The 15,566-nt window shown below is 42.9% G+C and overlaps 1 protein-coding gene across 1 annotated transcript in view; it reads right to left on the bottom strand.

Annotated features, from left to right (window-relative positions):
• The window catches only part of znf536 (zinc finger protein 536), a 205,201-nt gene extending 194,481 nt beyond the window's left edge, over positions 1-10,720 (bottom strand). Inside the window, exon 1 of the mRNA XM_041033530.1 lies at positions 10,559-10,720. The gene's annotated coding sequence lies outside the window, so the exon portion shown is untranslated. The remainder of the gene's footprint in view (positions 1-10,558) is intronic.
• Between the last annotated feature and the right edge of the window lie 4,846 nt (positions 10,721-15,566).

Raw genomic sequence — 15,566 nt, 5'->3', positions numbered from 1 at the left:
CGGTTTGTTTCAAACCTATCCAACCGTCTAAATGATGTTTGTGTTTCTTCCCTTGTCTGACTGGTTTTTAACAACAGCACTACAATTCCAAGATCTCAGCAACTGCTTTGGTGAGTACAATCTTATCATAACCTATAAATAAGATCAAGGTTTTGATAAACCCGAATAATCCTTTAGAAGTCACTCTCCTGCTTGTGACTTGGTATAAAACCTCTTCTCCGAGTTACCATCACACAGTACACTGTTCAAACTGAGCAAACTGACAAAATTGTAAGTCTTCCATGTCCTTCTCCTATTCTTTCTTTATTGGGTGCTGCAGAGTGACAGAAGATTAGAAACAGTGAATCTGTTCACAGTGACCCCCCGGTTTTTGGGACACACATTGAGAACGGGTGAGCAAACTTGAAGTGTGAACTCACTCCCACCCTTCGAGCCTATCAGTGTCATCAACCACAACATGGATGAAAATGCTTCAAATGTTTATTCCCCCTCCCCACTCTCTCTCTCTCTCTCTCTCTCTTTCTCTCTCTCTGCAGATCTGACAGTCCTGTTTACCAAAGCAGCCGACAGACAAGCTGAACAAGGGCCCGGGCCCCAGCACTTCCACTTAACTCTCTCCCCATTACTACGATTGGTGTGAATGACACAACAAAAGAGATAAAATGCAGTTCTGAGACGAAGAAAACAACTGCAGCTCACGATCAAGAATAATAATAATAACAAAAAAGACAAGGATAAAAACAAAAGAGGAAGAGGAGGAGGAGGAGGTGGTTGGGGCTGGAGGGAGAGAAGATGATGAGATGGGCCATTTAAAAAAAAAAAAAAAAAATTTTTTTTTGATTTAAGAAAACTGTCGGAAATTGCGGGAGATCTGTAAAAGGCTTCTTTTTCTGCACGGGTGGGAACTCATCTTAAGACTTAAAAAGAGGTATTAAAGGAAAGAGCCAGGCGCCGGGGGAATTCTCCCACGTCAGAGAGCTCTCTTTTTAAATTCAACCCCAGTAATAACGTAGATAAATAATAGATGAATAGTATTTAGCTCCCACCTTGAACAACACTTTTTAACGCAGTTCATGAAAGACTGACAGCTCTTGCAGCTCAGCAAATACACTTAGACAAACATGCATTTTCACACGCATGCACCCGCACACATGTAATGTGTATTTTACCTAATTAAATAAAACACCAGGTGGGATCGACTGATTGTTTGTGAGTGTGTACATTCGCATGTGTGAATGGACAGAAAAAAGAGAAGCGAGGAAGAAGGATCATTCTGGATGAATTTCATTAAGTTCACATTTATCATTAGTGGTTTCATCTGCAACTGACGGTTGGTTTAGATTTAGGAAGAGTGAGGGACCGTAGCTCGTAGGACCAAAATGTCAGTTTTGCCCCCCCCCCCCCCCCCCCACCCCCACCCCCCCCCCCCCCCCACCCCCCCCCCCACCCCAATAATTTTTCTACAGTCCCTAAGCTTGTCTAACATTCTCTGATATTTATTAGAGGAAAATAAGAAACATAAAAAAGGTTGTTTTTGAATACTCTCAAATTAGAGCAGGAATAAACAAGTAGACATATATATACCTTTAAAAAAATAAAAAAAAACATAAAGCACAGTAGCAGCCCCTACTTTGTGTCTCCTGCCAGCTACGCGTCAGAGACGTGGTCGTGGCTGCACCAGGCATTTACAGAAGGCTGTGTGTTTAAACGCCTGGAATGCTCATTTGCCTTTTGGGTTTACTTATTTACTTTTGCATAAATGGAGAACAGTAATGTGGTATTAAGGGGCTTCTCAGGGGGAAAGTTGTGTGTTTTTAAAATGTAGCCTCCCTCAGTTTGCTATATTAAGGAAGGCTGATGATTGATGCAACATAGATTTAATTTCTCTTGATTAAAAAAAATAAATTAGAAAAATAATGCCAGGCATGAGAAGAGCTCAGCCCCAACACAGCCCCCCCCCCCCCCATGCACACATACACACACAACACCCCCCCTCCCTTGCTCAAAGTCATCAGATACAAAATGAGCATCCAGGCTAAAATAATCACAAAATTCCCAATAGCCAAATATAAAACATAAAATGACTGCCTTGATCAACTAGAGCCCAGTAATCTTTAGCACCAGCCACAGCTGTACCACCACTACTGTCACTTGAAATAAAAACCTAAACCTTTCAGGGCTTTCGATTGATTCTTTAATTCAGCCTGATATGACATTAAAACCCTTTGGTTGACTTCCACTGGCTGTGACAAATGTACCAGCGCTTAATAGAGGTGTGCAGACAGGCCGGCATTTCAGTGACTTTTATCAAACTGAATTTATCAACGCAGGCTCCCAGGATCTGTGGCAGCAGCTTGTTCAGAAGGAAGCCTACAGATACCGTTAAGTACATCATCCCTCCTCTCTGTCTCTCTGCCTCGCTCCTTCTCTCCTTCTGCTCCCTGCGTTTCTCTCTACGCTCTGTCCTGTCATCACTCTGCCTACTGTATATTTATCTCTTTTCTCTCTGGATCTACCATTCTGTGGATGTGGTACTTTGTAGGCTAATAGGTAGTAAGTATTTTTAAATTTGACCAATTAAAAGAACAAAAAAAAAAAATCCCCAATGAGTCCTGCTATATGTCAGGGCGTAAAAGTCTTTTGAAACAGCACCTGTATCGTCAAGTGACGCTAAAACTCTCCACTGAAACAAAGGCACAATTGTTTCACATTTAACAGTGTCCTGTCAGACCAAAAAAAGGCTGTCATGATTGTCTGATTTTGAATAAAATGTCAAGATATGTGGAACCTATGTATCATCCTAACCAGCTTGTTTCCATCGTTTGCAGGAGCTGGTTTCCTCCTGTTAAAAGGGAGTTTCTCCTGTCCACTGTCGCCAAGTGCTCGCTCAGGGTGGGAGCTGCTGAGATTCTCTCTATAACACTGTAAGGTCTGGATCTTACTCTGTCAAGTGCTTTGAGATAAGCTACATTATGATATGGCACTATATATATATAAATAAAACTGAAGAGTTGAACTGAAAAGGAGATCATTCCCATGTGCTACATGGAGAAACTGGTGTGATTATAAGAAAAAAAAACTCACTGGTTTGCTTCGTACAATGGGATTTATATTTGTTTCCTGAACCCCACTGTGACAATTAGACTGGAAATGGCTTAAAAAGTTGTCTGTCTGTATGTCTGTGAAGAATTTCCTCATTTTTAATGTTCTATCGTTTAGTTTTACAGGATAAGCATTTGGATTCATTGTCACTTAAAGAAAAGGCTACTGTGATTTTGGTGATTTGGGGCCAATTTTCAGAAAGCAGTTTATCAAGTGGGGTAATGAATCACTGCTCGCTGGGTGTGGTATGCAACAACTAACCAGCAACTTATTGTCATATCCAGCAACAAGTCCAGCAAAGAAGAATCGTGAATGGAGTGGCAGAAGAGAGGAAAAAAGACAACATATAAAAAGAGACGATGGATAGGAAAAATGAGAGATAAGAATGGGAGAGGGGATGGAGAGATGACAGAGGCTGCGGCAGAGAGACAGAAAAAAGAGTGAAATGGTGGAATGAGGAGTGCGATAAGGAGGCTTTTGAAGGGTCCTCTCAGATGCTGGGATTGCTCAGTTCAGCGCCGTCAGAGCCTCTGAGGTACTTGAACCTTGCCTGCCTTTCCTCCACCTCTCTGTAGAGCTGCTGCCCTGCAGGCCACCTGTAAACCGCTTTGACACATGATCCACTCCCACGGATGCAGAGTGGAAAAACACACACACACACACACACACACACACACACACACACACACACACACACACATACACACACAGAAACCACTGCTCGCAGGCAGCTAAACGCGCACAAACGCTTTAATGCGCCATCAACGCTTGGTTGTTTTTTAACATTAGCACTCGATTAACAACTGCCTGTCCCACTTTTCAATGAAGGGGCACTCACGGCAGAAACAAGAGAGCTACCTAATAGTCTCTCTCATGACATGTTGATTAAAAAATGTAGTTTTTCTTCTTTTTTTTCCATCTCTCACTGTCATTTATAAGATATAGATCCTTCAGCAAGACAGGACAAATAACCTGCTATTATCCATGGCCCTCACGTTGGCGTGAAAGTGGCACTAGGAGGATTTTAACCTTCACCTCCTGAAGGCTGAGGGAAATAGGACACGTTGGAATTTAATTAAGCAATTAGATGGATGTCGTGCCACAGCCACAAACAAGTGGCAGGGAAAGAGAATGGTAACTTTTAGGCAAACACACAAATACAAATGCACAGAAAAAAAAGAAACTCTGAATCAGACAAACTATTACTTGAAATGGAATGAGTTCCTGATGCATGTGAAAATACACATGCACGTAAGAAAAAACTGCCACTCAGTCACAGCAAGAAGAGTCTGAGCAAGGCATCCACGCTCACAAAAAAAAATGGAGAATAAAAAAACGATGGCTCCTGATTAGGCATTGTCAAAATATTTGCAATGGAGGAATTCCACCAGGCGAGCGCGGAATCGGCTCCTCTACAAAAGAGCGATCTTCCCTGAGTAACAAGTTGGTGCAATGAGTGTCGACAGAAGAGGAGCTGAAATCCCCCCCGGGCTAGAGAATATCCCGCTATTGTAGTCTTAACCCGCGAGACCTGGCGGGGAATGTACAGCTTTCACAGTCACTTCTCATCCTATTTGTAGCACTGCCGCTGACGTGTGAGCGACTAGGCCAGAGCAGGTCACTTTCCCCCCCCCCATTTATTTTTTTTTAATCTCACTGTCTTCCTTATACTCTCAGTAACAGCCGCCTTTCCCTTTTCACACGTCTATGAAACTCTTTTAAAAAACGACTCCAACAAATATTTGAGGGGTCATTCATCTATATCATGTTATTTTCTCTCTCTCACCCCCCACCCTTATGCCAAACCACTTTTTTCATCTCTCTTTTTGTATTTTTTGTTCCACAAGGCAAGTTTCATTAAAGATCCAATTATGCAAATCAGGTGCTGGAGAGGCAGTTGAATATGCACTATAATGGTGTACAGTAATCGTTCGACACAATATACGGCATCCAGGGCCAGATTTACGAGCGCAACAGAACTGCAACGCCTCCGTCCTTTGGTGAAAACCTCTTGATCATAATTAAAGGTGCAGGAGTTCTCTCCAGCATCGTCATACCCTCCCTTTTCTCCCTCTTTTTCTCCACTGCTTTCCTCTTTTCCTCTCCCTCTATCTTGTGCTACTTTGGCGTGCTCATTAGCAGAGGTCTGGGACTTTTACAGAGGTCACATCCGAGAGGTAGAGCAGCTAAAGAGCAGACATGACATGTGGGATGCAGTCAGTGATGGTATGTGAAGTGGGTAATAGACATAACCTGTCTTGCACACACACACACACGTATAACCTTCCATTTCGTGAACACTGGAGGTATTTACCACAGTCTTAGCTGAGCGTGGCTGAATGCTAAGCAGTAACAATTCTCTGCTTCAGGACCTCTGATTGATGTGTGCTTGCCTGTTTGTGTTAAGCTGTTGTCTACGGAAATGACACGGCTGAAAACGCAGCGCCATTCGGCACATCAAAAGGGAAAATGGTCATGACATCGCATGACGCATCCTTAGATCCGAAATGCTAACGAACTTTAAGGAAAAAAAAACAAAAACCAAAAAAACCAAAATAAAGCCAAACTCAATAATGCCTTAATGTCAGGGAGGATCAGCAGGGAGACTGGGGGAAAACAAAGGAGGAACATCACGAGTTGCGAGAATAAGGTGTTTTACATTTTTTCAGAACACATTCCTTGTTGGTGTTGTTGATGTGAGCGCCAACTGATTACACAGACAGGGAGGGAGAAAGGGCAAGGCTAGACCATCGCCGTGACACTGGACTTTCTCAAGGCTGAGCAGTTAAACTAGCCCTGAAAAATAAACACACACAATAGATAGGTTCAGGTGCACATATACACACTCCTACAAATGCAAACTTCCACACACACACACACACGCTGACCTGCGTCCACGCACGTTCTCAGGCTTATTTAACACAGTCTGCTGCTGAAAACACCAAGGAGACTGAAGGAAAAGATTTTTGGAATGAATAAAAGACGCAATAAAAAAAGAGCTCCTTCTTACACCCACTTCCATGCCCACCTCGACCCCTTCTTTTCCTCTCTTATCATCCAGACCTCACCCGCCCTCACCCCCAACCCTGACTCCTCTGGCTGCCCAGACAGGCAGACGCTCCTTGTGATGGCACCCCGGCATGAGAGGACTGAGTCAAGCCTATCTGTCAGAGCCTCATCTGCCCCACACTCTTTATTCTTAGATCAAACTGACGTCCGTGATTATCCCCCTACCACCCCAACCCATCCACCCCTCTGCTCCTCCAGCCCTCCACCACCCCCCCAGTCTTTATCGAGCTCTCATGGCAAAGAACATATCAGGGAAAATATACGCTCACATTCCTAAGTACAGAATGAGTCACTCACATCGCGCGAATACAGCAGGCACGCACACAACAGGAAAATTGTACATAAACTCTCATTTAAACAATGATTCAATAAAGCTGATCATTCACACAGCTAGATTTTAATTGATAGCATATTCATTTCTAGCTAATGGCATATTGCATATTTCCCATTGCTTTTTATATTATTCAATAACCGACTCAGAGGTGCAGCACTTTCTTTACATTCTCTTACAGGCAGTTTTACTTTATTCCTATTTTTGATATGATAGATGACAGTCTAAAGAGAGACACACACCCAGGAAAGAAGAGCAGAGAGAGGGCGGCAGGACATGTAACTAGGGTCCCCCGGCCGGGAACTGAACCGGGGACCCCGCTGGTTATGTGGTATGTGTCTTAACTGCAAGGCCACCAGACGCTCCTAACTTTAATTTGATGAAACTGACTGAAAGTAACATGTTAAAGAAATAATTTGAACACGAGAGGCTTTACGACATGACGTCTTCATGCAAGAGAGAAATATAGTCATCAGTTTACAATTCATTGCACAAAAAGGCTCAGTATCAGGCCTAACAAAGCCTAATAATAAGCAAAGGTCAGCGCCACTAACTTCATGAAAGTCTGAGGCCACTCATGTCCCCTTCAATTTATCACCACCACGGGATAAATCAAATCTTCTTTATGATGACGGAAATTCAAACAAATGTGATAAAAAATCGTTTCAGATCTCTGTGTAATGTGTGTAATCTAGTGGGTGATGTTTTGTGGTCAGAGCAGTCTCTTCTTGACTTTGCATCCCATATTTGATCCAATGCTTTCAACTGCGTGTGTCTATGTGTGTGTGCTTGTCCTATTAGCCTCACACGGCAACTGCGAGCTTAGCTCGCCAGCATCTTCCCCTGTCTGGCTTGAACCCTGGAGATCAAGGTCATGGAGCTACAAGGCTCAACCCAGACTAACGCCTGTGTGTTACAGCCTCTTCAGCATCCTGCTTGCTTTCTACAGGACACACGCACACACACATATATATACCGACACATTGGAATACATGTACCCAGCCGTCTTGCCCGGCTGCAGATCAGAACCAGAATGGAAATGAACACAAATGGGGAGGGGGGGGGGGGGGGGGGGGGGGGGCTGCTTTCACAATGACTGCACATATCAATTAATGGCTGGCTGATGAGCAGAGCCGGCCTGATCTGGCCTGCCCACCACCGCCCTGATCCCAGCGGACTGGGAGCCCTGGCCTCGCAGCCTGTACAGCTGGAGCCCTCTCCCCTATAATTACATGAGATGGGGATCAACTAACCACAGTCAGGCTGCCTGTCTGACTGTGGACTGCACTATGTTGCAGATGCATATATCACAGGATACAGGGTAACTTATTTGAATTTGAATTATGTGTTGTCCAATTGATTACACACATGTATTTTCTGTACTGCTGGATTATGTAATTTGTGCAGCCACTTCACTGTGGGTTTGTGTGTTTTTGCGATGTACTGGGATGTCTGCTCGTGTGCTGCCTTCTTTATGCGCATTTGTTAAACAAGTGAGTGATTTTTCATACTGCTTTTTCGGTCCTTTTTAAAAAATCTGATTGTGTACACGTCAATGTGCAAATAATTCACTGTGTGTCGGGCTGACAACGCGGCGGCTTCAGTCGAGTGGGTCTACTCCACGGTGAACTGAGTGGCTGACTGACTGACTGACAGCCTGGTGAAAAGAGGACTGTTTTGATGCCATCCTCTGGATGCCATGCTCTCTCCATGTCTCTCTCCCTCCTGTCTGTCTGTCTGTCTGTCTCATCACTCCCCTTTCCCTCGTTTTCAGCTGAGAGATGTGTATCGCCGCATCCAGTCATGCCCCGCGGCCCCCTTTGCAACGCTGACACCGGCACAGGTGGGAAAGCAACTAATACAAGATCAACAGCGGCCGCTACAGACTGGCTCCCGAGAACAGATTTTGAGCTCCACTGGTCAGAAAGTTGCAGCACAAGAAAATGTCAAAACACTTGTGCTATATGTGTGTTGAATTTTGCTGTAATAAATCTCACACTGACTCCAAAATAAAACATCCCCTCCATAAGCGTGAATTTATCTATTTGACTTGCCATGAAGTGAATGCAAATAATGCTTGCACATTTTTATAAGAATAGTTATTTTGATGACAGCAATACATATAATTAATTGGATAATTCATTAATGAGTAGTGTGTAATATCAAACACAACATGGTTGCAAAAAATTCTGAAGTAGGTCTAATGAATATTAAATAATTTGTTAACACAAACCACCGAGGCCTTGACACAGGCCAGTGTGCAAAAGCCAGGCCTTTTCTCAAACACGGTGTCTCTTCCCAAATATTTTCACCCGAAAAGAATGACAACATTTCAACTTGTAGCACAGCAGAGAGGTGCAGTAAAGGGCAAACAGGTCTGTGGAGCAGCCTGAGCTGTCAGAGGAGCAGGGACACTTATCCATTTGCTATTTCATCTCCAATAAGAGAATGAAAGGAGCTGACAAAAAGGGTTTACGCCCAGACACTATTTCAGACATAATATCCGCCCTGTGCATACCATTAAACAATGACAGCATCTCAACTCGTACAGTACATCTATTTATCCCTTTTCCTTCCGCAATGAATCTGAGGAAGATTTTTTTTTTTCTTTTTCTTTTTGGCTCAAGACAACTTCAGGGAAGGTTAGAGAAACAGTGGGAAACAATGTGATAGACATTGTTGAGTATTTTAAGAATGATGACATGTGTCTTCACAGCCATTGTGCAGCGCTGGTAGCTGCTGGAAGTGGCTGGATAACCCAGGTCAGATCACTTAGGGGTCAACTCCAGTTCCAAGAAAAGGTCCTTCCCACCCAAGACGCACGGTGAGACTGAGGCTTTAAATGGGATTACAAGCCTCATCCCCGGTGCAACATATTACTGATAATTCAGTACTGCCCCGTCACATAAGTACAAATTGAGCCACAATGTGGGAATTCGGCAACCGGTTAGATATTTCTCAGCGCACGAAACGTGTTCAACCTGCTGGATCTTTAGAGGAACCTAAAAATAAAACGCCCCGTGCTAAATTAAAAGAAGATGAAACTCCTGGAAGCACCAGAGCATTGACATGTCATACACCCGACCTCTTCCACCCCTGGAAAAAAAAAATATATTATTGACTTACGAGCTCTGTCGTTTTATATTTCCCCACTAACGGATATCTATCAGTCTCCTGAAGACTAACTTTCGAACCCCTCTTTCTCTCAAAATAAAAAAAAGGGAAAAAAAAACAATTTCACATTCCCCACTATCAAATTTGACACCGATCCCCCCCCCCAAAATGTCAATTTCACGGCTGCTAATATGTGCGTTAATCTCTCCCACATATGACATGAACGCCCCTCGTCTGAATGCCATCATAACGTCTCCTCAAAGCATAATGCGGGGACTTCTTATTCATAAGAGAGGTCGATCACTGCACAAAATGGCAGGTCTCACCGGCTCTTCTTCCATCTCACAAGTTTTGACACATGGTGGTAATCGCACCGGTAAACTTTAATCCCCCTCCCGCACTCTTTCAGCACAAGTGCGGGTGTCGGGTAGAAAGTTTTCCGTGCACACTCTGAACGGGAACACGGCTGGACTTTTTCTCCAAGTCTCAGATTCTGTTCGCAGATTTGTGTGAGCAGTACTGCAAACACTGCCGTGCACCCGCACGCCTTTTAAAGCACACTCAGTGTTACAAGAGTAAAACATGCAACGGTAAACAAAACAGATTTTAACTGATATATAGATTTTTTTTTTGCTTTTGGAATTAAAAAGAAAAAAACATAGTTTATTACGCGTTTAGTTGCAAGGTGTCGAGCACGGCAGCTCGTGTCTTGGTCCCAGCTGCTATTTTGTCACCGTTTTTTACGATCGTCACTCGCTACGGATAATTGCTCTGTTATTTTCTAATCATGACTGGGGAGACATCGGGGGCCCCCGCTGCGATGCTCCCGCACAAACAACCACAATCCTCCCCAAAACTGACTTCCCATTGAGTAATACCTACACTCCAAGCCCCCGGTAAAACCCCGCTCATATAGCCTACTGTAAGCCCCACACTTCTTACCTTTTAAATTTGGCGAAGCGCCGGCTAACTCCTGCGCGTAAACGGTGCGTTGTGAGAGATAGTGTTCATTGAATAATGAGGCATGTCCATATGATTTCACCAGATCATATTCTTTTCGGATGACGTGGGTGTTGAAAAGTGGCTTCGGACCTGTTAAATACTGTCCACTCCTCGATCCTGTCCCTACAACTGCTCCCTGCCGCGCACCCCGAGTTTGAAATGAAAAACGCTGCTTTATTACTTGTCTCTCCTCTTGATTTTCTGCCCCTCTTCAGTCGCTGTCTGCTAAAAGTAAACGTTTGCATTGATGCCGATCCCCAGGCATCAGCATATTCCCTTCAGCTTGAACTCCCTCTATCTGGTAGGTGAAATGCATTGTAGCTACCGTTAAAAAGGAACTCCATTGTAGAAAGCAGAGCTGACTGGCTGGATACAGCCCGGGTCTTGCGGTATTCGCCGTTGACGGGGATAAAAAGCAGCTGAGCCCAGCGGTGACCAGAACCCGGTTTAAAGAAATAATCCCCTCAGCGTTACATTTCCCCTTGTACCTTGACAAGAGGGAGAAAAAAACCGATTCCCAAGCACCTAACTTTGTTTCTGACCTTGAACCTGTCCACAAACACCGCTTTATTTAAAAATGTACCCCCTGTACATAACCATTCACACACAGACAGCCTCGCCGCTGAGGCACCGCGCGTTCAAAATTGGCTTGGATAACAAGCCCTCTGTAAAGACACAAAATTACTCCAAAAAGTAGAATTCATTACCTTTTAAGTGAACAGTTTCGAGTCTTTATCCTCTTCTCCTCGCTTTAAAAAAAAAACTCCAGGATAAATGAGTGATGCCTCCTGTGCGTCCTGAGCGTCAGTCACCGCTTAAGAGAAGTAATGAGTGATAAAAATGACGCTCATCTATCTGCACTGTAACCTTGTGGCGTATTTAATGTAAATAAGCCCCGTTGTGTTGCCAATCCCCATGCACACAAACGCAAAGCCGCTCCTCAGGAACTCGCTTTTGCCCCCTTTTTTTTTCTCACTGTATTGACGATTTATTCTTTCTGTCTGGGAGCGCAATAGGGAATGAACATAATTATTTGAAAATATGGTATAGCTGTAATAGTCCAATTTGTGAATGAATGCATTTCTACACACCTTCTGAAGAATTTAGAAAGCACCCACTCTGTCTGCAAAAGAAGCAAATAGTTTTGTTTTGTTTTTTTCTCTTTTTTCCTGATATTTCCAACAGGAGCCCTTAACTTGAAGTTGGCACAACTTTTTGCGATGCGTAAAAAAAAAACATACGACAAAAAAACGTCCCGCATAGGCCGAAGTGTTTGTTGCAACTAAAACCTGCCTCGCAGGGTGGTTTAGATATATTGTGCTCCTATAGAGGGGTGGAAGAGACTAAATAATGCAATTATAGATTCAGTGTCCCAGCGTTGACAAAAGACAGGGCTTCAATAGAGGCTTTGTTACAGGATTATATAATGATTATGGGGTAATTATGGGAACGGTTTGGTAATAATAAAAAAGTATCAAGCGCTCTCTTGCAAGGGTAGCTTGTTTTCTATAATGTAAGCGCATGAGTAGAGGAGTGTGATAAGACAGACAGACAGACAGACGGTGCTGCTGACAGCTAGTGGCAGGATGACGGCAGACAGCCCCGATTATTCAAAATGTCGAACCGAGAGACACATTAATGCCACTGACTGAGATACTATCAAATGTGCTCAGAACCGGACATGGGCCCACAATGGAATATCTCGGGGTCATATTCATAACAGCCCTGCGCGTAACCTCCCCAATCATCCTCTCCCTTCGCCACGCCGCTTGTGCCATGCTGTGTGTGTCAGAGAGAGGGAGAGAGAGAGAGAGAGGGAGAGAGGGAGGGAGAGGGAGAGAGAGAGAGAGAGAAAGAGAGAGAGTGAGTGAGAGAGAGAGAGAGGCAGACACACATGTAAATGGTCACTGTGACAGAGAGCGAGACTCTGCATCTCTGGGTGAAACAAACCTGCATCTTCCTGCTTATTCGAATTATTATTATTATTATCTGAATGACAATGATTGTCTGTAAAACTTTTTCCTCATAACTTCTATTTAGGGAAAATATTTTAAATACAAAGGCATAATTATTATCAGACATATGAGGACATCTGTCACTTTTTTTTGTTCTTTTGACTCTATGGATACTTAGATATTTATGCTTTTTAAAAGATATTTTCACACTAGTGAGTGTGTGTGTGTGTGTGAGAGAGAGAGAGACAGAGGGTGTGTGTGTCTGTGAGACATTAATAGATAGCCTAAATATCTGCTTTCTTCCCCTTCCCAGACAAAACATATCTTCCTCTTTAAAAGATACTCCACATTCATTATGCACTATGAAAATCAGATTCTCATGCTGCTCCTTTAAATGGTTATATGGAATTCAGTTTGATGCATATGAATTTCTTTTTTTTCTTTCCTTCTTTTTTTTTTGAGTATTTTCCAAAAAAAAAAAAAAAAAAATCCTCCCCTAAAGAAATTAGCATAACCATTCCCCATCAATAATATTGCTATCTCTATGGGAGTGATAGCAGCAAGCAGTAGGGGTGTTCCTTTTGCCGATTCTCCATGGATCAACAGCGCGTCATCAGCTCCTTTTGAACTTGTTATAGCAAGTCAAGTGATTCTTTATCGGCTGACAGCCCTGACAATGCATCGGGGATGGGAAAGCAGGTCAAAAGGAAGTTGCCATATGGACTTAAGCATGCAAATTTCTAACAATACATAGCACTGAGGGTCATACTCTCACAGGCACAACACCATATATATGTAAGTAGTCACGCAAAACTGTTGGCTGGCCGTATTGTACAGGCTGACACAGATCTCAGTGGCTTAAATTAATGGTATGCAGAGTGAGTAGTATGAAAGTAATTTCAGCTACACAAGGGTATGGGCTTTAAAGGTGATAAAGGCCAAATATAAATGCATTTATGAAAATATACATATTTTTATATATTTTTTATATTAACCGTGGTAAATAAATGATTTGCAGCATCATTTTTATGCAAATTGATTATATTTATTCGAGTTTGCAGGAAAGTGTGAAGCTCCAGCTGCCGTTCACCATGATCATGAAACTGAATCGAAGTTTAAATCCTAAAGTCCAGTAGGCTCCTGCATGAAACCTAATTACGAGAATGCACATTTATGATTTTTTTTTTCTTTCCATTTTATTTTATAGAGTACTGTATGTGAGTGATGGACATCGTAAAGATGGACAGTGGATGGTTTGGCAGTGCTTCAGTTTGCTTCTGCAACAGGTGCCACAGCATCACATTAATTTCTGAGTACAGTTTTACTTCTCCATTTGCATTAAGGCTTATAAACCTTGGTTCCATACATTTGCGTTGCTCTCGTTCAGTAATGTCACACATTTCAGTGTCTTTTGAATTTGGGTCCATACTGCGGACCGCAAAAACACAGCAGTAGCGGCCCGTGTTTTAACCTACTGACTGTCTTGCTGTGCTTTTCAGCGCACTCTTGCATTTCATTTAAAAGGAATGCAAATTGGTAAGCAAGCGGGGAGGTCAATATATCACAGAGAAAGAAATTTGGTGCTGTACTGCATATCTGTCCAAGTGCACGGCCTGTGTTTGTGCTTGTGCTGAAGGGATAGGAGGCAGAGGGAGTGTTGGCCAGAAGTCCTGGGAGGGTCATCACTGCCTTATTACTGCCATGTTAGTGACTAGCAGCTGAAGATGGCTCTGCTCCCTGCCCCTCTGCTTGGGAGTCATCCAAGACAACGTGCTCCAAAAACAGACCAGCCACTGTTCACTTCTCAGATAGATTAAGACGTTATTCCACTGCTCTGGCCATCTCTATCTGACTTTCTGTCTCTCTTTAACCCTTACCAGACCCAGATTTACAGCATGCCCGCCTGTTCCTTCAGAGGCCTTATTGCTAATTTCAACTCGTAGGCAGTAGACACAACAATCTAAGAGCATGGGTGCAACATGATAGCAATGTTTTCATGCTGTTGTATGTGCCAGTTTAGAAGGAACTATCAAATTATGTAGTTGGGGGTGAGTATGTGCATATGGCAAGTGTAGTGTGAGTCTCCATGTTTGTGTAAGTATAATGACTGCATCTTTAAAGCCAGATATTGTGCCCAGCTTATATTTAAATGCAAACAAGACGAGACTTTGGCTTCCCCCAGAGGAAAAGAAATGCTTTTCTTTACTTCAAATTGAGTTTCTCAAAGTCTAATTTGTAGCAACCCTTTGATGAACAAATGTTTTCAGACTATCCTGCTTTAATGAAAAGGGGGTGAGTGCAATTTTAAACAATCTGAAGCTCTGAACCCTCTGTGACTGTAAACTTTAAAAATTAAACTTTAGAATTTATATCAATTACACTTTCAAGTTCTGACAGGGCCTTAAATAAGAGCCAGGAGCCTGGCTATGGAAAACGTTTACCACACTAGATTCATTTCCACTGCAATCATCTCCTCTATTGGTGACATCAATCCTTCATGTGAGGCATTTATGTTTTCAACAAATACACACTACTGTCTCAAGCTCTCCCCCGATGACTGGGGTCAGCGAGTGTGCATGTTTGTCAGCTCTGATTGTTAATGAAATGCTCACACAAATACAGTACAGGCAAATATTTAGAGCCCAGCCTGGAGATTTCATCACGGACAAATCTGTGATTCTTGAGGGAGCTCTGTATTTCTTTATTTGCCAGGACAGAGAGTATACTCGAGATCAAACTTGTCCAGACTTGATGAATGTGGAGGAGCAGGAAGTATACTGCCATTGACTGATAACCAGTGTGATTTTAATTTAAATCATATGAATCGAAGTCTGCCCAGAGCAGAAATAAAATATATCTAAATGAAAACATCTGACTCTAATTGATTAAGAACAATGTTCTGCATAGTAGGTCTAGAATATCCTTGTTTTGATACTGATTTGATTTCTTTTTCATCCATGACTAAGGGAAAAGGAACTGCTGTGTGTGTCGAT

The sequence above is a fragment of the Toxotes jaculatrix genome, chromosome 1, assembly GCF_017976425.1.
Source record: "Toxotes jaculatrix isolate fToxJac2 chromosome 1, fToxJac2.pri, whole genome shotgun sequence".
Lineage (NCBI taxonomy): Eukaryota > Metazoa > Chordata > Actinopteri > Toxotidae > Toxotes > Toxotes jaculatrix.
Note: the sequence above shows the minus strand (reverse complement) of the source record. Positions and strands in the feature narration are given on the sequence as shown.